Here is a 27,628-nt window from a genome sequence, read left to right on the forward strand (position 1 = left end):
ATTATGGAAGAAATAGTTGGATAAAGAACATAAGATGCAGAAGTTCTTTTGCCCATTAGAAAAGTAACTAGTATCTATTACTAGTCAGGTAATAGATTTTTGTCTAAATGACTGGTTTCTCCAGCAGCTTAATATTTTACTAAAAAAAATCTTAATGCTCTATGGTGCTTAATTCATTTGGTATATGTGGCACATGTGCCACATTTACCAACTGTGTGGTATAAGTAGACTTTTCCCTAGACCACCAAGGAAACTCTTTGGAGGAAGACAAAATCTTTCAATTTTCTGTACAACTTCTCTTTTTGTTCTCACAATCAGCTGAATTAATTTTGAATGAATCTTACTGAATACTGGTGATTAGAACACATCAAGTATTTTAGAGATCTCAGTGCCTTCTGTTTTGTTACTGGGAATATTGCTTGATACCCACTAAAATGTTTTTTATCAACACATTTAGGGCTTACAGTCAGTCTTTAATTCATTTTATTTAAGTCTTTTTTTTTTTTTAGTCTTGTGTCAGGAATAGTGTAGCCACCAGGACCAGGGAGGTGATCATCACCCTGTACTCAGCTCTGGTGAGGTTGCACCTTGCGTACTGTGTTCAGCTTTGGGCCCTTCACTACAAGGATATTGAGGCCATGGAGCAAGTTCAGAGAAGCTGACTACTAAGATGGTGAAGGGCCTGGAACACAAGTCCTATGAGGAGCAGATGAGGGACCTGGTGTTGTTTAGTCTGGAGAAGAGGAGGCTCGGGGGGACCTTGTCACTCTCTACAACTACCTGAAAGGGAGTTGCAGGGAATTGGGGGTTGGCCTCTTCTCACAGATAACTAGTGATAGGACTAGAGGGAATGGCCTCAAGTTGCACCAAGCAAGGTTTTGGTTAGAAATTAGGAGACATTTCTTCTCAGAAGGAGCAGTCAGGCTTTGGAACGGGTTGCCCAGGGAGGTGGTGGAGTCATGGAGGTGCTTAAGGAAAGGTTCAAACTGGCTGGATAGCCGGGCCCAAAGAGTCGTGGTGAATGGAGCCAAGTCCAGTTGGAGGCCAGTCACTAGTGACGTCCCCCAGGGCTTGGTGCTGGGGCTGGTTCTCTTTAATATCTTCATCGATGATCTGGATGAGGGCATTGAATGCACCCTCAGTAAGTTTGCAGATGACACCAAGTTAGGTGCGTGTGTCAATCTGCTTGAGGGTAGGAAAGCTCTGCAGGAGGATCTGGATAGGCTGGACCGATGGGCTGAGGTCAACTGCATGAAGTTCAACAAGGCCAAGTGCCGGGTCCTGCACCTGGGGCGCAATAACCCCAAGCAGTGCTACAGGCTGGGAGAGGAATGGTTGGAGAGCTGCCAGGCAGAGAAGGACCTGGGAGTGATGGTGGATAGTCAGCTGAATATGAGCCAGCAGTGTGCTCAGGTGGCCAAGAAGGCCAACGGCATCCTGGCTTGCATAAGAAACAGTGTGACCAGCAGGGCTAGGGAGGTGATCGTCCCCCTGTACTCGGCTCTGGTGAGGCCGCACCTCAAGTACTGTGTTCAGTTTTGGGCCCCTCACTACAAGAAGGACATCGAGGTGCTTGAGCGAGTCCAGAGAAGGGCAACGAAGCTGGTGAGGGGCCTGGAGAACAAGTCCTACGAGGAGCGGCTGAGGGAGCTGGGCTTGTTCAGCCTGGAGAAGAGGAGGCTCAGGGGCGACCTTATCGCTCTCTACAGGTACCTCAAGGGAGGCTGTAGAGAGGTGGGGGTTGGTCTATTCTCCTACGTGCCTGGTGACAGGACGAGGGGGAATGGGCTTAAGTTGAGCCAGGGGAGTTTTAGGTTAGATATTAGGAAGAACTTCTTTACCGAAAGGATTGTTAGACATTGGTACAGGCTGCCCAGGGAAGTGGTGGAGTCACCATCCCTGGAAGTCTTCAAAAGACGTTTAGATGTAGAGCTTAGGGATATGGTTTAGTGGGGACTGTTAGTGTTAGGTCAGAGGTTGGACTCAATGATGTTGAGGTCTCTTCCAACCTAGAAATTCTGTGATCTGTGATCTGTTCTGAGCATTGTATTAAGTTGCCAGGCTGTCGTGTCTCCTTCCTTAGAGATGCTCAAAAGAACATGGTCCTGGGCAATGGGCTGTAGGTGTCCCTTCTTAATCAGGGTGGTTGGACAAGATAACCTCCGGAGTTCACTTCTATCCTCAACCATTTTGAGATTATGTAAAAACTGACTTTTTTGAGGCCTATTTGATCTAAGTAGGTAGTGGTGTAGAGCAGATTTTTTTAATCGTTCTGTCTTTTTTCTCCCATCACATAGAGCATTGCTTGAGGTTTTTGAAATTCTTGTATACAACTACATGTATATTTACTCCAAACTATTAAAAAATTAAGGCAGGAAGAAAGAAGAACAAAAACAAAACCAATTGCCTGTCTAAGCAGTGAGATAAAATGCTTGAGCTCAAGTCTTAAGTAAGATTTTTTTTTTTTCATAGAATCATAGAATTGTTTGGGTTGGAAGGGACCTCATAGATCTTCCAGTTCCAATCTCCCTGCCATGGGCAGGGATGCCAACCACTAGATCAGGTTGCCCAAGGCCTCATCCAACCTGGTCTTGAACACCTCCAGAAATGGGGCATCCATAGCTCCTTTGGGCATCCTGTTCCACCTCAGGCCATCCTCACCACCCTCTGGAGAATTTTCTCCTAGCCTTTAATCTAAATCTCTACTCTTTTACTTTAAAACCATTCCCCACTTGTCCTGTCATTATCTGACTGAGCAAAGAGTCACTCTCAGTCTTTTTTTATAAGTCCCCTTTAAGAACTGAAAAGCTGCAATAAGGGCACTCCAGAGCCTTTTCTTCTTCAGGCCGAACAGCCCCAGCTCTCTCAGCCTTTGTTCATAAGAGAGGTGCTCCAGCCCCCAATCATCTTTGTGGCCCTCCTCTGGACCCATTCTAACAGATCAAAATCCTTCTCGTGCTAGGGGCCCCAGGCTGGACACAGCACTCCAAGTAGGGCCTCACGAGGGTAGAGTAGAGGGGGATGATCACCTCCCTTGACCTGCTGGCCACTCCTCTTCTGATGTAGCCCAGGATGCAGCTCATCTGCTGGACTACAAGTATGCACTGCTGGCTCATGTTGAGCTTTTCATCCACCAGAACCCCCAAGTCTTTTTCTGCAGGGTTGCTCTCAAATGTGTTCTTCTCCCAGTGTGTGTTCATGTCTGGGATTGCCTTGACCCCAGTGATACACTTTGCACTTCGACTCATTGAACCTCATTAGGTTCTCAAGCTTTGACTGAAAACTTTTTAAATGGCCTAAGCTGGTGCTGGTGATCGTTCTTTCATATGTCTTGTCCTATGGGTGTCTTGATCATAAACTCATCCATAAGGCTATTTCAGTGTCATAACCAATGTATTTATCTAGAATCAATGCAGGCATCATTATATATATTGATGCATGTGTTTGACTATATAATTAGCTTTATATGCACACATTGTGTATATATAGCTGTCTTTCACTTCTCATATTCCCAGCTATCATCTCCCTCTGCCATTTTATGGATTTAGTTTATATCTTAGGTACACTTCACATGTAGCTGTGCCTTTCAGTATACAGTCTGTTTTTGCGTTGTTTTAAGTTTGACTTACTTTCACAGTACTTCATGATAAACCAGAAGAACGAAGTCAGCCATGGCACATAATAAAATATTTAATTGATTTTAGACAAATATAAATGGGGATAATGAAGCTATGCTGATTGTTATGACCTTCTGAATATGATTGAGAGGGTGTTAGCCCTGAGCTATTTAATGTTGTTTGTTTTTTTCACTGAATTAGAAAATAAAGTTTAATCCTAGCTGGTGAAGAGAACACAAAAACATATGGAGTTATAAATAGTAAAATGGTTGTAGTAAAAGAAATACATCAGTGTTACAGACTTGATCTACTGGTAGCTGGGATATAGGAAAAAATAGTTGTCAAATGTATCCTCTTTTTTGTAGGAACAAAGTAAATGGTTTATATTTTCAGAACAGAGAGAGCTCATGGGAAATAATGTTTCAAGTCTGTGTAGAATGCAAAAGACTTGTTATGGCAATTTCTTATAACACTGCAGGATATCTGATATCATCCCCCAAACACCCAGAGATGGATCAAAATACGTTATTGGAAAAACCTGACAAATTTTAAAGCAGTGGTCTTTGAAGCTTCATCACCTCAGAAAGGGCCTGGATTATAAATAGAAGAGGAAATTTCTTTCTATACACCTTCATCGTGGAGAGTTTTGTGCCAGAGCTGATGATACAGATCAAAATGAAGTGACATGTTAAGATCAGACTTGGAGGCTTAGAACGTGAGACCCCTGCAGGCTGGCCATGACTGAGACTGGCTCTAAAGCAAGCTTGTTATTACTTGGCTATAAAGATCAGTAAATACTATAGTTAAGTCAACCCTACTTAATCATGAAAGTAATGCTAACATATGAAGAGAGAAACCTATTGTAGGAGTGACTTTAAATCTGACTTTAAATATTTTTGCATATTGCATAGTGTAACAGAAACAAAATAAGCTACCTGCTGACAAGCTTTATTTTTTAGTTTGTGGACATAATCACAAACCATGTTTAAGAAAGCTAATGAGCTCACAAAAATGAGTATGTGCAACAGTCTGTTTTGACAGGTAAAAGGAAGCTCCCTTTGCTTCTGAAAACTGCAATGTGACAGAGCCACAAAATCTCATCCCCCCCCAAAAAAAAACAGTACTGTTCCCTTCAAAAAATGTGGAAGAGTGGTGGTGGACACAGTAGACAAAGAGAACCTGTAGACTGTTAATAGCTGTGATAAATGAGGAGCTGAAGTTCAGGTTTTCCCTTTTCTCTTTTTTAGATATGTATGGCACTTCCAAAATCAAGGCATCAGTTTAGATTTCATAAATTACCTATCACTGACTAATATGGTGTTTGATATTTCTAAAAATAAGTCATTTATCTGTATTATAATATGAGCTTTGAACTTGAATCTTGGATTGCTCTTTATAGACAATTTTATAGTGTGCTGACTGGTCTAACTGAGGTGTAAGAAGGAAATGCACAGGCAGTGGACATGGACAGGACATGTGGCCTGGGAAAAGTACAGGGAAGCAGTCTGAATGTGTAGGTGTGGGATCAGGAAAGTCATGACATAGAACAGTTTGGCAAGGGATGCAAAGAATAACATGGGTTTCTATAGTTACTTTGGCCAGAAAGGAAAGGCCAAGGAGAGTGTACCCTCTGATAAATTAAAAGAACTGGTAACTGTCGTGGTTCCGCTTGAGTGGGCAGCTGAGCTCCACCACAGCCACTCTCTCACTCCCCCTCCTCAAAGAGGAATGGGGAGAAAATATGTGAAAAGGGGTCAAAGGTTGAGATAAGGACGAGAAAATCACACAATTATTGTAATGGGCAAAGCAGACTCAGCATAAGGAGATAGTAAGACTTATTGCTCATCACTAACAAGCTAGAGAAGTGAGAAACAAAGGAAAGAAACCAAGAACACCTTCCCTCCCCCCCCCCCCCCATCCACCCTCCTCCACCTCCTCCCCCCGAGCAGCTCAGGGGAACAGGGGAATGGGGGTTATGGTCAGTCTACAGCACTTCTTCTCTGCCGCTCCTTCTCGGTCACTCTCGTCCCCTGTGCTGTGGGGTCCCACCCACAGGATGCAGTCCTTGATGAACTGATCCAGCGTGGGCTTCCCACAGGCAGCAGAACTGCTCCAGATATGGGTCTGTACCACGGGGTCCATCCCTCAGGAGAAGGGATGTTCTCTGCTGTTCTTCACTGTCTGTCAGGCTATGTCTCTTGAGTCTCTGAACCTCTAGAAAGGGGCTGGGCAGAGCAAAGTCCCTCTCACTGCAAATGAAAGGCTGGTTAGAGGCCACCTTAGAGACCACCTAATAAAACTTAACAGGTACAAATCTAAAGGGCCTTATAATTTGCATCCCAGGGTCCTGAGGGAACTGGCTGATGTAGTTGCAAAGCCACTCTCCATCATATTTTAGAAGTCTTGGTAGTCAGGTGAAGTCCCTGGTGACTGGAAAAAGGGAAACATCACTCCCATTTTAAAAAAGGGTAGAAAGAAGGACCCAGGAATCTAATCTACAAACTAATGAGCCCCACCTCTGTGCCTGGAAAAATCCAGGAACAGATTCTCCTGGAAGAAATGCCAAGGCACATGCCAGACAAGGTGATCTAAGACAGCCAGCATGGCTTCACCAAGGGCAAATTGTAGCTGACCGATCTGGTGGCCTTCTATAATACCTCCTTTGAAAAGGAAAGACTAACCAATGACAGATATGTGGACTTCTGTAAGGCCTTTGACATTGTCTCACATAACATCTGTATCTCTAAATTAGAGGGATGGATTTGAAGGGTGAACTCTTCAATGGATAAGGAATTGGCTGGATTACCACATATATAGAGGTGGTGGTCAACCGCTACATGTCTAAGTGGAGGCTGGTGACTAGTGCTATCTTTCAGGGGTCTGTCTTGGGGCCAGTGCTGCTTAATATCTTTATCAAAGGTAATAGTAGGATCAAGTATACCCTCAGCAACTTTGCAGACAACACCAAGCAGAGTGGTGAGGTTCATACAACAGAAGGAAGTGAAGAAATCCAAAGGGACCGGGACAAGCTAGAAAAGTGGGCCCAACCTAATGAGGTTTAACAAGTCCAAGTTCAAGGTGCTGCACCTGGGTCAGGGCAATCCCAGACATGAGGAAAAGCTGGGAGAAGAACTCATTGAGAGCAGCCCTCCAGGGAAGGACTTTGGGGTTCTGGTGGATGAAAAGCTTGACATGAGCCAACAGTGCACACTTGCAGCTCAGACAGCTTTTTTTTTTTCCCTATTTGTATGGATGAGTACTTAAGGTTCAAGGCAAGTAACTGGGACAAGCATGAGACTTTTTGCCCTGCTCATCTGAATAAGTTTATTCCCTCAAAAAGCTACAGAAATCTTCAAGAAGTTAAGTGTTTGCTCAGAACAGAAGTTCTGTGGGCTGCGTGGGGGCAGAAACTACCAAGGAATGTTTCATATCAAATTTACACCCAACAGAGTGGGGATGAGTAATTGTTAGGTGAGAAGTTGCTATAACTTTGTGTTAGCAGTTCTGAGTTCAACTACAAGATATTATCTAAGACTCGATGGAGAACTGACTAGGTGACTCAGAATTAGTAATGACTTATACAATCTTTTCTAGTTTATGTTTGTATATATTGAACTTTATTATTGCAAGTCATTGCTAGCAAATGATTCTTCTGTGGTCCCTGTGAATTAATTGTTAATCTGTATGTTTTAGTGAATAAATCAGTTAAAAGAACAGCTACAGCAGGCCGTATTTGACATAGCTGCTGATTACAGCAGTAGAAAATAAAACCTGAATGAGCATCAAGTGTTTAACTGCTCTCTCAGTCCAAGATGAGAAGACTAACCATATAGCCAACCATGTTGAGAAGGTAGAACTGGAAGGTGAAAACCAGGTAAAATCACTGAAGCATCTACTCTGATAATCCCTATTAGAAAGCTATATACATTTACCAAGTTGTCCTTGAATTGATGAATCAAGCAAAAATATGCTGTGCTTGAATTAAAACTAACCAATAACACTGCCTAAAGTGCTGAATGTTCCCTTAATGCTTTGAAATTACCTGCTATCTGTAAAAGACTATCCTGTTTAAGGAACCTGTTCCTTAAACAAAATTTGTTCCCTTAAGGAACTTCACTTAAGGATTTTTAAGGGATCTGTTTCCTAAGGAAAATGGAAAAAATTACTAATAGCAAATTAGTGATACTTCTCATACTGCAGTTCCCATTTCTCTTGATGTGTCTGAAAATAACTTGTTATATGTTAGTGTTACTGTGCACTAATTAGATGCTTGAGAAAATTGTAGTACAGGTCTATTAGATGCTGGAAAAAGCTGTTTTTATGCATGTGTTTTCAATATATGTCTGTACCTATTTTAATTTTAATCCTGGGTAGAAATTTCAACTTATTACAGTCTTGAAGACTGGGCGATGAAACTGACGTGAATCAATGTTGCTAGAAGTGATAGCAAAGTCTCATTGTCCCTCTTTGAGATATTTCCAACACTGACTTCTCTGTATACACACTGCATAGGGAAAGTGCCTGAAGACCACCACTTTCCTTGGTAAATGATCTCAAGCAATATGATGGCACTAGGAAGTGCCAGCACAGGAACATTCTATCTCTTGTCTCAGGGTTAATGGGTTCATAAGCATCTGGTACATGAATGAATTTGATCCATAAGAATCATACCTCTATCAATGTCAATGCTTTAGTTACCTTTTCTTGATAGTCATGTGAACCGGAATGACAAAATTTTGCTTTCTTGTGAAGCATAGTTCATCGTGGCCTGTGGGCAACAATATGTCACAATTGCATCTGAATGCAGGAAACTAAGCAAAAACTCTAAAGCAAAAATTCCTCTACCTTAGCATATGTTTAAATTTAAATATAAATGCTTTCCTAAAGTATATTTTTGCTAATTGGAGCTGTAACAAAGATGACAAACTTTAATGGTGTTTTTTTCCCCAGTTACATTATTCAAAACATTTTTTTTCTCATACTTTTTTTCTAATTACTTACTAAGCTGTACTGGAATCAAAGAAACTATCTTTTGTAAAGAATATTATTTTTCTATGCAGAATGCTATATTTCTCCTGGTCTACTTTTAAACCTCAGTGCGTAGATACTTCTTAACTTCCACATTCTAGTAGAAGGGACTGTGACATACTTTTTTCCTTAGTTGTCCTATCACTGTTTGTTTTACAGACCTTACTGTGGTAAATAGGGTAGACTAAAGTCTTACCCTATAGTAATAAGCCTAATAATATATAATAAGTCTAAATAGGCTTATTAGCTAAACAGTTCTTTAAGGATCTAGACCTTTAGCTTAATAATCTACAGATATATGGAAGTTGTAGAGGATGTCTTATGTCTATTTTCTTATGGCATCTTCTATCCAGCCTATATGTGGGTGTTCCCTGTAGAAGGTTCTTGTTAACGTATTTAACAGAACACACTTTAAGGAGCTTTTTATTACTGCTGTCATTGCACATTTGAATTAAGTGAGCATAATGTCTATCTTGCATCAGACTATATTATATGATTTTCCAATTCTAAATTGGAAGCATCTGAGAACTTTGGGTGTATATAAACTTATTTGGGTGTAATAATCTTAAAACATTAGTTCAACAGCAGTTTCCCTTGTGACTAAGATTCAAGGGCTGCACTGCACATGAGAACTTCCTGCATAACTGTTAGTGGTTGCTGTGAATCTTACATCCCTGGAAATGCAGCTATTTTCCATTGGCGTAAAAGGTAGTGCATAAGGTGCAATAGAAACACCTGTTCAGAATAGATGTGAAGATCTTGGACAGGAAATATCTTTTTCCTAAATGTTTTGCACACACAGACTGAGGTGTGTTTACAGCAGCCAAGATCTGTAGACCTAATTTACACTTGATTTGAAAACAACAAATTATCAGACAGGAAGCTCTATCCTGCTGTCACAAGAATGTGTTGTTTGCATGTCTTCATTTAGAGCAATATTTTGCCTGGAGGCAACAAGGTAGTTTTCAGTGATATTAGTAGACAGTGAGGTTTAAATCACCTTTACTTAGCTTCTATGAGTAGTACTGAATCCTTGATAGAGGTGGAAGATCCTCAAATTTACTACACTTCTGAAATGATACAGTCAGTACAACGTGTAACTGACAAGGGTTATATATATGCTGCAGAAATATATGGATGGGGTGCTGCTGTTGTTTTCTTTTGCATTTTTATGAAGACAGAAAAGTTATTTAAACTTGTAAAAAAAAAAAAAAAAAAACCTGCAAAGATAAATTGGGCTTGCTATTTTGACTTCTTTATGAATCACTTAGCTGTTTTTGAGGCTTAGCGTAATTCAGTTCATAGCACTAGCACACTTCTAATGAAATTGCCCATTTCATATTAGCAATGCAGGTATGACCTCTTCATGGTCCAGAGGAAATAATTTTTTCTACTATTTAATCCTTTCAGAGTTTAAATTCTTGTCCTTTTAATGAAGGAAAAAAGATATTTAATGGAGTTTTACAGTTTTAAAATTATTATTTCCTCTGAAAACTTCACAGAAATGCATTTTGAGTTAGAGAGAGGGAAGGAGTCTCCTTCAGAAAAGGAGACAAGCACTTCAGATCAGAGGCAGCTCTTACCAAATGCATGTTCAATTTGGCTTATTTTCTAGGGATAAGATGAAACAAGTTATGTTGCTTGAGGCAGTTGAAAGCTGGGAAGGAGATGGGGGTTGTTCTTGACCCCAGTTGCTACTTGTCAAAAATGTGTGATTTGCTCTCTCTTTAAATATAGACTTTAAAGAGCATGGGGTTGGGGGTGTGTTGAAAAATGGAGGAAGGAAGAAGAAGAAGAAGAAAAAAAAAACAAAACTATTTTTTGGCAGGTTAGCCCATCAGGTCTCACCATAAGCGTTCTCATGATATACCAACCTTGCAGTGCAGACTGTAAATATGCCTTTTCCTGAGTGGCCATACTAAAATCTTAAGATTTAAAAAAAAAAAAAAAAAAAAAAAAAAAAAAAAAACTATTTTAGCAGAAAATTTGTTCTGCACTAACAGATCACTAATACTACTTTAAGGAACTGATCTATTAAAATGTAAAATGTGAAATGTGTGTTATAATGTCATATGGGTTGTCTCTCTAATTTGATTGATAAATAAAAAAGGTATAGTGCTCAGCTCTGCTACAGGATAAACAGGACTTTTCTGAGATGCTTCTGACAGATTACAGACTTCAGGGTCAGGCCCCATGTGTATGAGTGATAGTTTTACTTAACTGGGACTATGGAATTCAAGTAGAGGACAGTGGCAATGTCCCAGCTTGAAGTGAATTACCTGAATTATAACTTTTAACAAGTAACCGTGGAAGAATTTTGTGTTCTGGGTGTAGTCACCTGCTGGGAGATATCCAGGTTAGTTTTTTAATGATCCTGTATTTAAGGTTCAGGTTTGCAGTCTTTGCTTGAACAGAACTTCTGCCAAAATTACTAGCATTAACTTGATGCATTAAATAAGGAATTTTTAACATCTATGGTGCTTAACATCTATCTTGAAAACCTGCATAAATAATCAAGTTGAGGTTGAACAAAACCTTTTATCCTGGAAGAAAATTCCCTCTCCCCCCAAAATCTCAGGTTTGCATGTTGTCATTGTATTCTGTCAATGTCTATAATATATATGTCAAAATATGTGTATATATAGATACACGTGTATATCTATATATAGACATTATATATAAAAATGTCTAATATATAATGTCCAAAGTCTGTAACTTTTATACTCTGTATACTTTCAGCAATCCAGGTGAACTCATTAGGAAGTAGAAATATTAGAAATGCTTGGCTAGAATCAGTTTTTGTTGCTGCATGTTACAGGTGCATAAGTTTGCATATATCAAACACTTCTGGAAGATGTTGGTAGCTGAGAGCATCCATCTATTTCCCCCATGCTCTGTGTGTATAATCTACCAATTCTTCATGTATCTTGCTTTCTTCTATAGAACTTGAAGACAAGGGGCAGGAATTTAGTGGAAAGACATAGTAAATGATTAAATATTGGCAGTCAGAAAAGGAAATACCAAATATGACTAGAACATATCTACATCCCTATCACCAATTCTTTTTTTGTGACTCAGTGAAATTGTGCAATGTCTCATAATTTGATCTCACAGATCAATATCATTTAGGTTAAATATTTATCAGATTAAAAAAAGGTTGTGATAGAACAAGTTGCTTAATTTCTCAAAAACTATGTAGAATACCTCTGGTTAGGATAAGCCTTGGAAATGTGAAACTTGCATTTGGTATGGCTTTGCTATCCTGGAATTACAGAATGGTTGAGGTTGGAAGGGACATGCAGAGATCATCTAGTCCAAACCCCTGCTCAAAAAGGGTCACCTACAGCATGTTACACAGGCATTCAGGCATGTTTTGAATGTCTCCAATGAAGGAGACTCCACAACCTCTCTGGGAAGCCTGTTCCAGTGCTCTGTCACCTGAACTGTAAAGAAGTTCTTCCTCATATGGCAATGAAACCTCCTGTGTTTCAGATTATACCCATTATCCGTTGTTCAGTCGCTGGCCGCCACTAAGAAGAGTTTGGCCCCATCCTCCCTACATTGTCCCCTTAGGTATTTGTAGAGGTTGGTAAGATCCCATCTCAGTTTCCTCTTCTCTTGGCTAAATAGACCTAGCTCACTTAGTCTTTCCTCATAAGACAGATGCTCCAATCCCTTAATCATCTTTGTGGCTCTATGCTGGAACCTTTCGAGAAGTTCTACATCCCTCTTGTACTTTAGGGACATGTGATGCTGACTTTTTCACAAATTATATGAGTCAGCAGCTTTAGCTGAAATTGTTTGCTGAAAGCCATATAAGAAAAATGGGGCATTAATTTTCAGAAAGTAGTTGTATTGGACATTTCCAAATTTCTAAAAGATATGGCCAGTGCATTCAGTTAACCTCATGATATTAAACATCAGTCCAAACTTCAGATCTGAAGGCCAGACTGAGTCTAGGCTTCCAGACGCTTAGAAAAATAAGATTAGATGTGTTCATATATTAATTGGAAATGATTTAATAAAAGGACTTAGACACATTTTTAAAAGAACATAAACATGATGAAATGACAAAGCTCTGTGGATCTAACATTGGTAGATTTCAGCATTAACCTTATAAGGTGATGTAAAAATAGTGATGTATTAAATGGTGTAGAATAAAGTCAAAATTCCTAGGAAGAAAATATATCCTTGTCAGAAAGGTTTTGGTTCTCTCAAATCTTGGTTAATCTGATCTTTTAGTCAAAATATATTAATATCTAGAAGGGAGTTTACATCTGGATTTGAGGCTAGATTGTAGGGAACTGTTACTTGAATTACCCATATTTTATGAAATCTATGTTGACTAGAAACTTAGAAAGATTAATCCTACCTGAGCACTTCCTAAGACTTAAGGGTTTTTCACATCAGTACAAAGATAGCAGCTTACTTTTCTCAGCTTTGTCTGCTTATTTTATCTAGGCTGTATACACTGTTTAATCATGTGTTGCTGTTTCTGCCATTTGTCTAGGGGACACGAGACATCACAGCTTGCATGCTACAGACATGAGGAGACATCTTATCTGATGGAAAAGAATTCCAGGCTGTTGTAAAAACATACAATAGTTAGTCAGGAATCATGCTACCTACTTTCTAATTATGGTTCCTCCAGCTACTAGCTGCATATCCATAGAACATATTTAACTCTAGAATTAAAAGGCACTTAAAGATCTAGGCTGATACACAAGACTGTTCTACCAGGGGTAGAACAGCTTCTGATATGTGTGATTGTTGTAGTGGTAGAATGTCAATGGGGAATAGTGCTGATTTTCAAGGGAAGATGTGTGCTTCCTTGGTGAGGCACTGTTGAACAGATAAGTATTACCTGAACAAAGACCAAAGAGGAGGCTGGACAGGTTCAGTCCAGAAGTAGATCAGCCAGTGCAGCTGGGTCTCTGAAGTGGGAGACAGGAGGCAGCAGGAGTAGGGGCAAGGAGAAATGAGATGGCAGTGCTGACACCAAAGGAGGAAGTGACAGGGAACTAGATGCACTAGTTTTCATCTTTTTCTCCAATAAAGTCTTTAAAAAAAAAAAAAAAGTTAGGGATGGCTTTGCTGTACTGGGTTGTGTGGGTGGTGTGCTTTCAGGGAATACAGGCAAAGGGATTAATTGTCTCATATAGGATGGAAATGATCTACTGTGTTACTTGTATTCTCTGCTTGTTTTATTGTGTGCAAGTACATTGTGCTGTGACTGGATATACTTCTTTAATGTGCCTAAAGAAAAGTGGTTCTGTACTTCTCTAGAAATTGGAAGACATTACTATCACTGGGGTACTTTCCCGTTGCATTAAAATGAAGCAAGTAATACTTATGATCTGATTATTTTCATGTGAAGGTCAATCATACTGACTGAGGAAAATGATAACAATTCTAGAATTGTTTAAAAACTTGACCTAGAACATTGATTTGTATAATTATGATGGTATCCATTTTTGATTACTGACTTAAATTATGACACAGGTGCATTTAAACATTTAAAACAGTCTTAATAAACTGTATTTGAAGTACACATCTCCAGGTGATTTAACTGATCTATAGGTTCTTTCACTATTGAAAGACTAATTCCTAGATAGCACATAACCACCGCACATGTCATTCTACTTCATGTGCATGACAGTCAGTACTTATGCAGACTATCAGCATACCAAACTTCTAAGGTAGCTCAATAAAATTACAAATTTTATCCTGAGTCTCAGTATGATCTTTCCTTAGCTAAAAATGTTTTTTTAATTAAGAGTACATTTCATTTTCTTATATTCTTGTCACCATGGTTATATAACATTAAGTCAATATCCTTCAGTGTGTTTTTTTTTTGTTGTTCTTTGTTTTTTAAATGAACAGAACTATTCATTATTCTTTTTATGTACTGAAAGCTAATACGAAGAGGTAGGTCTTGAACTATGGCATTAACAAACTGCACATAATAAACTAGGGTTTTATTACTAATTTAGGCAGTAAAGCAACATCTGAGGATCAAATGCTCTCATTGCATGGTTCAGATGAACGGTCTGGAATATCTTCTGTATCATACTGGTATGCAGTCCTTTGTAGACACCTGATTCTTTGCCCACGGGGTTACATGTAAGCTAGCTTCATCCTACTCTGATTAAAATCTTTGCTGTTCACAAATCAGCAAAAGAATAAGAAAATCTAGATGTGGAGGGAGAAGGGGGAGTCAGCTGTAACTGATGACAATGTTTAAAAAAAAAATAAACAAAACTCGTTTGCCTATAGGAATTTAGAAGAACAAAGAAAACCCAGCATCTTCATCTCAACATGACCAGCTGTGTCAGAAGTCTGCTGCCAAAAGCATTTGCAAAACACTGTATAGTGAAGGTGTCTTGAGATGGAGGGAAGGAAAAAGTCTGTTCCACACATAGTGACTACCATTAAGTCTGCTCCTAGATGATCCTTTCTCTTCACATACCTTAATCACACTTTATGATCCATTTTTCCTATCTCAAAGTCTAGAAAAGACATCTAGTAAATAAATGTTTCAAATAGACTTTTCAAAAACTCTAAGTCCTCTTTTATTTTGAACATCACATTATTGTCATTTGTTTTCTCCTGATCTAGGAGACAACTGAAGGTGACATAGAAAGAAATGAAGTTTTAGGGAATCAGAGTACAATTGGGATTTGGATGACTCAGATTATTTAGCACTTCCAGACAAAAGCGTTTGAACATAACAACCACCTACATTGTTGAGAAGGGAGAGAAGCTAACACATTCCCATACTGTGTATTTGTAGGTATAACAGTATGTTTTGAGAGGGTTGGAAATATGCAATGTATTTTTTTTTTTTTTTTTAGTACTATTAACAGGTATCTTACTGTTACTTTGCTTGCATTGCACTTCCTTGGATCTCTCAGGTTCTCTCACCTTGGACCCAAACTAGGTTAGATATTAAAGATTTCTCAAAGGGATTAAATTAGCTTAGTTAATTAACTTGTTTCTCTCAAGTTTCAGTCACACTTCCAGATGTAGTTGATCATCATGTTAACAAACTCTATATGGGGTATACAGGCTTCTGTAGCAGAAGAAAAGCTCTGCTGCTGCTGTATAACCAGGAAATGTCAAAATACACCTCAGGCTGTTTTCACAGCCTTACAAGTTCTGTGTGACCTAGTGCTGGTTCCGTGTGCCACATTTTGTGGCAGATGCCTTCATCGTGTTCCGTCTGCTCCTTCAATCAAGGTTGAAGGCATCTGTACTAACAGCCCTGAATAAAAAATAGTTCTTTGTCCTGAAGATCTTAAAACACAGGGAAAGGGAGAATAGAAAAATATAAAACTAGTAGCATATGCAAATAAAGAAGCTAACTATGTCTAAAATGTTGGCAAGATGTTTGTAATCAAAATCAGGATTTGGAAATTTGTTTCTATTGAAAGTTAAATTAGTTAAAATGTCTTATGTATATCCTGAGAAGTCAGTTTCAGCTGAATGTGGTGGCTGTCTATTTCAGTCTTGTGAGATATGGTAATGAAGATCTTTTTTTTTAGAATATTTAATTATATATAAAAAGTAGTATGATTGTAAATGATGGAGGGGAAAAGTCAAGAAATATTAAGGTTAAATAACTAACTTTAAATTTCTGATTCCTTTCTAAATATCTTGTATGTAAATAGGCCCAATCACTTAATGCCTGCAGAAATCCAATGGCTTGCTAGTGCTACACTGGTGATTTTTTTTGGCTGAAAGTTCCTTCAGAACTTGAAAGTAATGGTAGTTCTACCTAAGAACAAGAATACGAGGTGTTGTACAGAAAGTACTAAAAAAAAAAAAAAAAAAAAAAAAAAAACACAAAACAAGAAAAATCAGTCTCCGGATCTTCACTATTATAATCAATTTAATTAGTAAATGCTTTTTAGTTTTGGTTAAGTTTTGAAATGCTATTTCAGTTAGAATCCTATTGCATTATGGGAAGGGTAGCCATACGCATAAGATAAATGTAGTCTTGTCTACATGAAGATATTTAGGAAGATTTTGTAGTGTAAGATAAATCTACATAATTACCTTACACTTTCATTCAGTAATCAAAAGATCTCTGTAGGAGTAAATCTCACTTTGATCCTAAATGAGAACAAATGCAAGGACTGTTAACACTTTAAGTTATGCAAATTGATTTAAGCTTTAGTGGATTTGCCTTAACTTTCCTGACTGGTTCATTGTCAACAAACCACTAAAAGCTCACTTTCCAGATGTTAGACAAGGGCCTAAACAAATTGTCTCTTCTTCGAAGTTAGCAAATGACCCGAAGTGCACATTGCAGTGTCCTGATATGGCATTGAAACACAAAATTGGCTTCATCTACTGATGTCAGTTTTTCTCACTATGCTTAATTAGCTTATTCCCATAAGAGGAAAAATCATCAGCATTCTACTTTATCCTTAGTCTGCTTCAGTCCTAATCCTAATTTAAGGATAGAGTTTATAGAATGAATAACAAAGTAGTTCAGATTTAAGTTACTCTAACAGATTTTTGTAAAATTTTCTAGTTCTTTTGGAAAACCTCAGAAGAGCACTTGATTTCTTTGGTTTCAGAATAGCATATGCTGAGTACAGCTAAAGATGGACATCTAAGGAACCAACTTGTTTCTTCATTTCAACTGTATCTTCACTTTGAATTGCTTGTTCATTCTGTAGGTTATCGCTTATGCTTTATTTGCTCAAAAAGAGGTGAGAGGGGGGAGAGAATAACCCAAAATCTATACGCTTCTTAAAACCATTGTTTCCTGATGTCCAAATTCTACTTTAGGAAAATGCACAAAAGAACACAGACATTAACAGGGAATGCAAGCTTTTTTTTTTTTTTTTTTTTTCCAAACTGTAGTGATAGGAGGGATTGTATGCTTTGTGAATAATAATATACTAATCCTAATTTTAATCCTATCATGCTTCTGTGTAATCAAAGAGCTAATCTACTTCAGACATGGTTGACCAAGCAATATCTTCTCATCTAAGGGAAAAAAATTGTACAATAATGAAAATAAATATAATTAAAATTATTCTCTTCCTGTCTCTGCTTTATATAGCTTCTTGACTGTTTTCCAGTGTTTCTGGAGCATCATTAAAGGATCTGACGATAGAGTCGGATAGAAGTTAATCATGTTCTAGGATACAGGAAGACTGCCTACAGAGACAAGAAACTATACATAGCTTTCATTCATGTACAGTGGGCTTGGATCCCTTCAAGGAGAGAATCCCTTCAGACTTCTAATACATCTGGGCATTTCTCTACTCATAGTACTGAAGAATAGATCAGAAAGACTGGTGATCTAATTTATTATGGCATATCTTATTTCCTGTGCCAGTTGTTTCTGCTCACAATGCTCAGTCTTACTCAATTTTCATTGAGGAAAAACTCAGCTATGCTTCAGCTAAGATTTTGTCATTTAGAATCTGTTCTATATTCATAAAATCTGGAATTAAACTGATGATATGACAGACCAAGAAATGGCTTGTGCTACTTTAAAACCACATCTAAAGAAATATCTCAGTGTCAAATCCACTGGCCTTAAGGCTTCTTGATCTGGGTCAGATTGTTATGTTAGCACCTATAGATAATACTTTTGTATTATCAATATCAGGACCATGAGCAAATTTTGATTGCTTTGAGGTAGGCTTTGATGGGTGGTCCCCATGAGTGTCCATGGTTGGTACTGGTCACAGTGTGGATAAGTGAAGTTGGGTTGCAGGAGTGCATGAAGCTGATTCAATTTCAGCACAGGAGGTCTCAGGGTTAACATAGATGAAGTATTACATGCCTTGAGAGAGATTATGTGATCTTTATTCAAAACTATGATCCCAAAACACCTGACTCTGATAAATAAAAGAGCACTAAATTTTAAAATTATTTTTTTTGTGTGTGCAAATCTATTTAATTCCTGTAAAGCTATATATTAAGTTCCAAAGTTTATCTTAGCTTTGTTGACATCCAGATGCTAACACACCTCAAATTCTTTTTGGTGGTGCTAAGACTCAGTCTGATAGACATACTTTTTAAACTTCTTCTTGTCTCTCCTTTTGACACAGTAAATAGCCAGAATTATTAAAACAAAACACCACCACAACAAAAACATCCTTATAACCTTTTTGAAGTTGCTTTCAGTATTTATTCTTTTTCCTGCAGCATGAGAGTTACTGCTGATACACAGGTAGTGGTAATAATTCAATAACTAATTTTTGGCTTTCCTTAATATTTTGGGATTCATACTAGAATCCAGGAATTCCTCAAGCACGTTTCTGCCTGCACTAATCAGGGGAGGGCTGTATTCCTCATCCTTCTTGAAGCATTACTACCAGTTGCAAAAGAATACAAATAGAGCAGCATAGTCAGCAACAAGTAGAGTGGGTAGAAAAGGCCCTAAATGTCAGGGCAGTAATAAGCCTGGGAAATGGTAGTTAAATTACTTCATGTCTTAGAGCACAAACCTTTAAAATTGAACTACTTTCTGTTATTTAAATGAGACATCATAATTGCAAGTGAAATGTGTGGCTTTGAAGTACTTATTTTTGTTTCAGAAAATAATTAAAATAAATATAATTGAACAACAGTTGAACTTTATTAGTATTCTTTTCTTCAATCTTAAAATAGGAAGCATTATTACTGTAATGAGTCATGGATTTGCTGGCTGGATAAAAATACACCATAGCAAAACTGACCAGGATGCTAGAAACTAACCAAGTATAACAATGGCTTCTAATGGCAACTGTGCCTTAAAGCTTCTAAAATATGTGCCTAAGGAAAAGGGAGGAACCAGTAGGTTGAATTTTTGCTGGAATACCCTGTATTCCTGTGAATATTCAGCACTTCTGATCTAGTGACTCAGGTAGAAGGTCACAGAAGCATTCGAGCATTAAGATTATAAGACTATTCAGGAAAAAAAAAAATCTGAACGTGTATAGGACTTATCATGGAAAAGATATTTTGTAGAGATGTACGATCTGGTAGCTGAGCTTTTTTGAGTTTGAGTTGAGTTTTCAGGAAGATAAAACTTGTAAATCGACTGAATTGAAACATCTTGGCCAAAGTACTGATTTATTTTTTTTGGGGTGGAAAATTCAGTTAGTGACTCAGACTCAAACACGTTTTGGGTTTGTTAGTTTCAACATATTGTTTATTCAGAAGAATCTGAGAAATTTAAAAGATCTAATTTCAATACTTTCACAGTAAATATTTTGTTTTCTAGACTTGAAGTCAGTTCTGATAGCATTATCTTTTAAAATGGCTGTAAATGTTAAACAGACCAAACTGAACTAAAATGTTTTGGTTTTACCACTGAACAAAAGCTGAATCAGTTTTACCACAGATCTTGTTTTTCCACTTTTATTTTTTTCTAAAATTGCCCCCCCAGTTATTGCAACTATTCCAGCAGTGCTTGTAACACTTAACTTTTTTTTTTTTTATGTGAACATTGGTATTGATCAAAGCATAACCAATAGAAACACTGGGGTTAGGACTGGCATCCATTTTGTGTGTCATGTTGGTTACAGATGGTTGCTATTTCAGCTTTACTTATGAGGGAAGGTCTTCGTTATCTGATATTTTGTCTGCACTTTCATATTTTACAGACCTAAAAGGAGAGCCAGGCGATGAGCAATTCTTGGTTCTCAAGGCTACAGAGTCTACAAAACTCATATAAGCTGTTAGCTCTGAGCTGGAGTTCTACCTTTCTAACAGAAGAGTATCAGCACAGGTCACTCAGGTGAAGGTTTATTAATTCTTCTCTGCCTTCATGAGGCTTTCATGGGTAGGATAATGCTTTCTAAAGTTAGAGCTTTATAAGATGCAAGGAACTGATATTTTTATGTTGACACTCACTCAACTAACTTTTGATACATACTACAGACAACTATTTGAGCAGGAGCTAAGGATCAGTCACCCATTAACCTGATGCTAGTTGTACAAGCTCCAGACTGATTGTTGGCAAGACTTTGCTGTGTTTCGGCGCAGGTGTGAGGCTGCCTTTCTTTTCTAGTTTTGAAGAGGAACACAACATAAATGCTATAGCTATGCTGTAAAAGCTGAAACACGCCCATGTTACAGACTTCAGCAAGTATATTTTGCTAGAGGTTATGAACAATTGTAATCACTAATTAACTTAGATACGCAGATTAAAAGTTGTTTTGTCAACATAAGTAGTTTCACAGAGGAGTGGAGAAAACTTAAGGTGGGTCATATTATGCAGCTCCCACATAAGTTTTTGCTGGCATGGGATAAAGTTCTACTTGTCTATACTGGCAAAGTTCTTGTAGTATAGACATAGTCTGATAAATCACCCTTGAAATAAAATGATAAGAGGTTTTATTTGTGTGCACAAACTAAAGTACAGAGCTATGAATGTTTCATTGGAAGTTGGTATTTATATTTTTTGGAGTAATAAAGTGAAAGAGTTTATGGGGTGGGGGAGGTGGGAAACTGAATTATTGACTTAGCTTTTACTTAGAGGTAGCTCATAGTGTTAAAATATTTGCTTTCTTTACAATGCTTATCATTTTTCCTGAACAGTGAAAAAAAATCTTAACTCTGAAATCATAATATATGTTCTCGTTGGAAACTGACTGGGAACCATGAGAATTATGTAACCGTTACAGTTGTTAACACAAGTTTTACAGTGTGCAATGCTTTCAAAGAATAAAACGAAGCTGAGTTTCAAAAGAAAGGGTAGGGTTAGAGTAGAATTATATGTAAACTTGTTTCCATGTCATTTTATCTCACTTTATTTGCTGTGTTTTAAAATAAATGTGATAAGCAAGGATCCAAAAGGGGAGGATGTAGGTAACATTTCCTTACCAGTTCTAAAGTTTTAATGGGGTAGTAATTTATTAGTTGAGAGAGTGAGAGATTACGTAATTCACATCACTTTATTCTGCTTTAAATGCATTTACACACTAGATCTAAACTTGGACTGAGGTCTAATATGTCTGGTAAATCTGTTCATCAGCCTGTTTTTGTTTCTTTTCTGATTTGAGCCTTTGTAGGCTGTTATGCTACAGACTCATAAGATTATTGGTGAAGATCTTAATATGGTCCAGGGTATACAAAAAGTGTGAGAACATCTAGTTATTTGCTAGAAGGAGCAATGAATTGTTTATCTGCTATATGGCTACCTGAGAAGGACAAATTCAGATAAAAGTAGCAAATACCATACAGTATAAGATCTCAATAATCCCAAATTTTACACATCTAGGGTTATAGGCAAATCTGTAATAGAATGTCACGGGGAAAATAGCTAGATGGCAATTTAATAGCAGTTGTACAATATTGCACTATATTGAAGGAAGATGCACTACAGGTAAGTTTACACTTTTATTATATATTTAGATACTTCATTGCATGCATAGAAGAATGATATTATTTTTTTTATCCAGCTTTTAGCTTCTGCTAAGCCATGAGGTCAAATCAGTACCTTTTATGAAGCTATGAATAGGCATTCGTTAAAAAGAACAACTAAGAAGAGATGTAGCTGGAGTCTGATCCAAAGCCTTGTAAAAATCAATTTCACTTCCTATGTTGAGTTCATTGGACCTTGGATTGGGCTTCAAGGCACTGAAGACTTGGGAAATGTTACAAACACAATTTAAAAAACTCTTAAGAAAGCTGTGATTTGCTTTCTTGTTTTCAAGGTTCCACTTCTCTCTTGGAAATGTATGTTGATATATCCTTGACTATACTGTCTGTAGTTGTGATTGCAGGGACATTCACAAGGGGGGGGGGGGGGCCACAATCATTTTGGAATAGTGACAGCTCACAATGTATTTATGAAAAAATATTATAGACTGTACGAAGCCTCGAATGATGGAAGTCACTTTATGTGTCTCTTTACTTTTAAAGATGATAAACGTGTTTCTTGACAATCTATCTATAGGGCTTAACCCATCTTAAAGTGGGAGATGTTAACCTAATGCTCTTAAAATCAAATTAGAAATTGACTATATTTCCAAGTCTTTAATGGCTTCAGATTTTTGACTTATATTTCAAACCTATTTCTATTTCATATCAAACATATGTATTTGAAATAACATTTGTTTTTTATTCCCTCCATGGTCATTTCTGAAAACGTGTGTCATATGCATCATTTGCACTGAGTCCGTGTAAAAATTTGCTGAAAAAATAAAAAAGCAAGAAAGCACGCATATATGCTTAAAATATTAAAGATCAACACTACTGGTCTGTTGGTTCTCTTTGGTATGTTCTGTAGTAGGGTTCACAAGAACAGGCTATGGGGAACTCCAGCATTAAGTCTGACACTTACCTTATGTGGGCATCTCCTGACAGGTTTGGCTAAATCCAGGCTGTGAATCCAGGTATTCAAGTATCCAAGTATATCAAGTATCCAAGGTGTGCAATTTGTGTTAGTCAATGAGAACCCAGATCTAGGAAAAATATAAGATCTCAAATTCTCATCTCCTTAGTTTGTCTCATCTCATCATCATCAGTGTTTCTCACTGCTTTTTCCCCTGATTAATATGATGGCAATTGTTAACTTCACTTGAATGCTTCAGAATACCATCCTTATTTTGCTTGGTATCTAAACGTTTGATCTGTTATTTGTAGATACCAATGGGTTTGTAAACTGAAGTAGTTTGGAAATTGAAAGTTGGGAATATACCCACTAATCTTGTACAGTATCTTCCTCAAACTGGGATGGAGTCACATTGCAGTGTCACAGAGAGGGGCTGTAAAGGAGCATGACTCTGAACGTGGGTGTCCAAAATACACCCATTAGATCACATTTCCTCTCTTGTTCCACAGTAGATTTTTAGTAAAGGACCTCTGCCTCAGGAACATATAGACTGCAATTCTTGTTTAGACAGTGAAATTGGGAATGACTGTTGCAGTTACTTCCAAAGTTTTTTCTGAATACCCCTTGAAGAACTAAATGGTTTATTTGAAGGTTTGTATGAATGTTCGCAACATGAAGAAAAATAGAAAATTGATTCTAAATATTGTTTTTGGTTGAGGGCAAATTGCAGCTCCTTTACTAAAGACAGTCCTATCTCTTTATTATTCATTCACAGTTTGTTCTGCTTATTTAACTAGGAAGAAATTATTAAAAGGCAAACAGAGAATTCATTCAGTTCAGAAAAGCAGGTTTATCCATGCCTTACTGAACTATGAACTCACTGAGCTATACTGAAACATGCAGTACTATAAATGCCCTCATTGTAAGTTTGTCATAAATATTGTCTATAAATTCTGGCTCCTGAATAATATACTTATTTGAAAATGTTCAAAGACGTACTGTATTTTAAACTGTAGTAATACCAATGTCAGTTGAGTTACAAACATCTGTTCAGAACATTTTTGTAGTCAGCACTGTTTCTTTCACAAGCACAAATCTAAAGAAAATGTCAATCTATAGCCATTACATCGGTTATAGACTTTTCACACCTCTGTAGGTTACAAGCTTATACAAGCTTTCACAAATCAAACTTTAAATGAAAGCCTGCCAATATTTTCCAATCAGAAGCATTCCTGAAGTTCTCTCATTGACAGGTAAAAAGAAAATTAACATCCATGGCTAAATACGGGTCTCTTAATTGTCTGTGTAAATAAAGTATTTTTTCAATTTCTTAGCGAGATGAAATTATGCAAATAAAGTAATATCATGGCTAACATTATCAGCAAGCTGGTGACAAAAAAAATATCAAAAGTTAGGTTATCAGCAGAAAAAAGTTATTTTCAAAACATCTCTGGAGGCAAGTCTTATGAAGCCTGTGGAGTTTAAACCTTTACAGTGAGCCCATAAGGTTATCTATTGTCTGTCTTTGATTATTCAGGCAGGACTACAAGATTGCTCTGGGGGGCTCTGCACCAGCACTTTTTTTAAAAATGCTTTTGTCTTTATAATAGACAAAAATACATGAGTCATGGCATGAGCTTATTGGCAATAGAAATCAGAAAGGGATTCTGTCCAATTTAAATAACACTCTCATTCCTGGTGTAGTAATGTGTCTTTCTTAGAAATGGGAGGTGAATTGAAAGATTTGAAGTAGTATATTAAACAGCATTAAAAGGGAGTTGCATACATCTACTCTTTTGTTATTTTAATTGACCATTCATTCTTTTTGGTGACATTTTTGGAAGCAACCAACATAATACCAGAACACACGTTATGGAGAATTTTGCTGCTTTATATGAATTGGAAATGTTACTTACCTATATTTTCTTTCCTTTACATAATAGAATCCAATATAGATTTCTAATTTTCTCTTTAAATGATTGCAGATGTAGAGATGTCAGAAGAGAGGCATTTTACTTTTAGTGTTTTGAAGAACTTTGCCTTGGTCAAGTTAAGTTTAAATGACAAGCAAAACTACTATGGCCTTATTTTACTTCTGTCTCAACCCCTGAGGCATTCATGATTTTTTTTTATATTTCTGAATATTTTTCTAATCTGAGGCTCTTTGCTGTGATTTTAAAATTATCTTTATTATTAAGAAGCTAATAAGTACCATTATTCATATGTTCTTAGGTATAGATATAATGCATTTATAGCATAAGAACTTTCTAAATTTATGTTCTGACATCATATGCTGTAAAGCTAAGTTTAGCCAAACTGTGTGCTTAACTGAATTAAAGCAAAAAGAATTGACTGATCCCTGCTGCACATCTGGGATGGACTGAGATATTTCACTATAGATGCTGTGCAATGACAATGGGTACGTGCCAGTCCTTAACAGGCAGTGAACTCCTATTTTATCTATGTGCAGCTCTGTTAACATAGAGGTAAAATTCCAAGATGAAAATATGATAAAATTTAACTTTGATTAGAGCATTGGTATGTTCTTTGTGAACCAGAAGGAAGCTTGGCTAGATTAAATATGAGGGTTTTTTTAGACTGTTACATGCCAAACTGTCTGGGAAAGACAATGGTAAGTAGTAAGGGGCAATGAAAAGAGGTAGGTATTGGATGGTACACAATGAATTTCAGTCTTAAGTAAATGTCACCTCTTTTTCTTTTTTTCCCTGTCAGAACAAGGTAGGTGTTATGGTGGTCATTCTAAGAAATCAAATAAATGTGGAAAATACCTATTTCCCAAACAGTTTTCATTGGCTTTGAAGATTCACTGCAGAGCATATGTGATATGAGGTTATTTGTAATTGCTGCTTTTTTCTTTTTTTTTTTTTTCACCTTCAAGTTTTTTTTTTACTAGATCTCAAATATATATATTTTTTTTTAAGTTAAAATGTGACTGCTGAGCTATTCTAAAATTCCTAAGAGCAAGATATTTGATTCCTGCAGTGTTTCTTGCTTATTTGTTTCTGTCTTCTAAAGATTTCTCTGGTATTTAGCTGAACACTAGTTTTATTTGTTTATGAATGGAGGTTTTTTCTGTTAACGCTTTGATATTTACATTACAAAACCAATGACCTTATGTGGTTTTTCTGTCATCATCTTTAGTAGTTAACTAGAGAGTAACACAGCCTTCTTAGCTGTAAAGTAAATCCTCTAGTTTATGCAACACATTTTGTGTTCAGGGTGTTTATGGAAAAAAGCTCATAGAGTCAAATTCAAGGATGCATTTCCAGGAATGGACATCAAGTTTCTCTTTGTAATATTTCTATATAATTGAACTCACTGTAAGTATTGCACACACAAAATGAGGGATAAGTCAAGCATAGTTCTGTGTTACTGCCATTTCCCTCCATTTTATGTTGCTTTTGATATATGTTATTGGGAGTGACTGCGGGAAGATTCATTCACTGAGACAGCATTGTCAGGGGACTTGGTGAAAATATATATTTTTGTTGTTTATAGTTGTAAATATTTGGATTGGTAACACAATGAGAACATATTTTTGGATTTTATCCATCATATTAGTCAAATGATAGTACATACACACTTCTTTATTTGAAAAGCAACATTAACACCCACTAAAAAGGTTTTTTTATATACAATAAAAAATATTTAGGGATCTGACTACATCAGTGAAAAAGGGTTCTCAGCTTTATATTCATCATGTTAACAAGCTGCTATGTATTCTTTTTATATTAGAAGTTCACACTTTAATTAATAGGGTTCATATTGTATTGATGTATTGAATATCTATTTACACAAACTGAAAGTTTTATTAGATGAACAGAACATATGGCAACAGCGGGTACTAGATTTCAATTCTTTTTGTGTGTATCTACATGAAAGATGGAAGTGCCTTGTGGAAGGCACAAAGAAAGTTACCGTGGGCCCACAGACCCCCCATAACTGGTCACATATGAGCTGTTCCAAAATACATATATTTTTTCAATAACCAGTCCTCCTCCCCACCTAATTATGACTTTACCAGTCATAATGTTCACTCTGGCTGGTTTAGGATAAGAAAAGTCTACCATGTGCCTGCAGAAGTTTTATGAGTGCATTGAGTGCATATCTCAATATTTTGTAGGAGCAGAAAATAAAGTTTCTACAGAGGGAAAAAAGATTATCTTGAGAGTCCTTTAATATATTTTCTGAAAAACACACCTTGAGAAAAGCTCTATCCAACTTGTTGGAGAGACATTAACCTTCACATAAACAGATATATTTTTTTTTTGGTATTATTAGTATTCTTTGCCTCAGTCTTCCCTGCCAGTTAGGCTTCCCAAGGCTTCTATTTCCCTTAACCTGTACGTGGAGGCTGAGGCAAAAAAGTTCCTCCCACTGTAAGTGAAAAGCAGATATGAGACCATCTGATTAAACTAAACAAGTACAAGTCTATGGGGCCTGATAACTTGCATCCCAGGGTCCTGAGGGAACTGGCTGATGTATTTGCGAAGCCACTCCCCATCATATTTTAAAAGTCTTGGCAGTCAGGTGAAGTCCCTGGTGACTGGAAAAAGGGAAACATCACTCCCATTTCTGAAAAGGGAAGAAAGGAGGACTTGGAGAACTCTAGACCGGTGAACCTCACCTCTGTGCCTGGTGAGATCATGGAAAAGATCTTCCTGAAAGCAAT

At 37.2% G+C, this 27,628-nt stretch overlaps 1 long non-coding RNA gene across 2 annotated transcripts in view; it reads left to right on the top strand.

The window, feature by feature from the left end:
- Positions 1-22,862, top strand: part of LOC311437160 — a 38,231-nt gene extending 15,369 nt beyond the window's left edge. For both annotated transcript variants that reach the window (XR_014693332.1, XR_014693333.1), the window contains exons 2-3: positions 20,261-20,439; positions 22,061-22,862. This is a non-coding gene — a long non-coding RNA (uncharacterized lncRNA). The remainder of the gene's footprint in view (positions 1-20,260; positions 20,440-22,060) is intronic.
- Positions 22,863-27,628: the final 4,766 nt, after the last annotated feature.

This window comes from Aythya ferina (genome assembly GCF_964211825.1).
Source record: "Aythya ferina genome assembly, chromosome: 5".
In the NCBI taxonomy this organism is placed as follows: domain Eukaryota; kingdom Metazoa; phylum Chordata; class Aves; order Anseriformes; family Anatidae; genus Aythya; species Aythya ferina.